Here is a 723-nt window from a genome sequence, read left to right as displayed (position 1 = left end):
TATTATTATTATTATTATACTTATCATTTCATTTTATAAAAGAAATATATTCTATTTTTTTATTAATATTCTACATGATCATATGTCATGAAATAGTAGAAAATCAAATTTCCATACATTTCACACCAACTATTTTCACAAAGTCATATTAGAACACCTATAAAACTATTCATGCAAGACTTGTAAAGATTTGACAAAGACATATTTACTAGCAAGAGTTGAAAAGTTAGAAAGCATGGGCAAAAGGAGATAAATTTACATTATTTTAATATCTTACAACTAGTATAAATAGGGGTCTTTCTCACCCCATTTTCATTCATTCATTCACAAATCATCTTTCTTACCTCTTTATTTCCTTCTTTCTCTAGTTTCTTCATAGAGAAATATTAGTTTTAGTTGTCGAAGTTTTCACGGTGTCGGTTTGTAGTTTTTAGAGTTATTTTGGGGCCAAAGTTCTTCTAAAGTTTTAAAGGATTTTGATACGTCAAAGTTCTGCTCAAATCATTTTCATAAGTAACCGGTAAGTCGTTATAATTTAATTATTTTAATTATTTTATTTATATAAAGGTTATTTTTAGATTTCGATTTAAATTTTCGTTCAGACGTCGAGATATTGAACTTATAAAGTCCAAGATAAATTTTACCATTTTAAGTTGTTATAATGCCCAAGTATTATTATAAAATTAAAATGTTATTAGGAATACACTCTTGATAATTTTCTAA

Source organism: Lathyrus oleraceus, chromosome 2 (genome assembly GCF_024323335.1).
Source record: "Lathyrus oleraceus cultivar Zhongwan6 chromosome 2, CAAS_Psat_ZW6_1.0, whole genome shotgun sequence".
Classification (NCBI taxonomy): Eukaryota; Viridiplantae; Streptophyta; class Magnoliopsida; order Fabales; family Fabaceae; genus Lathyrus; species Lathyrus oleraceus.
The sequence above is the reverse complement of the archived record's forward strand: the minus strand, read 5'-3'. Positions refer to the sequence as shown.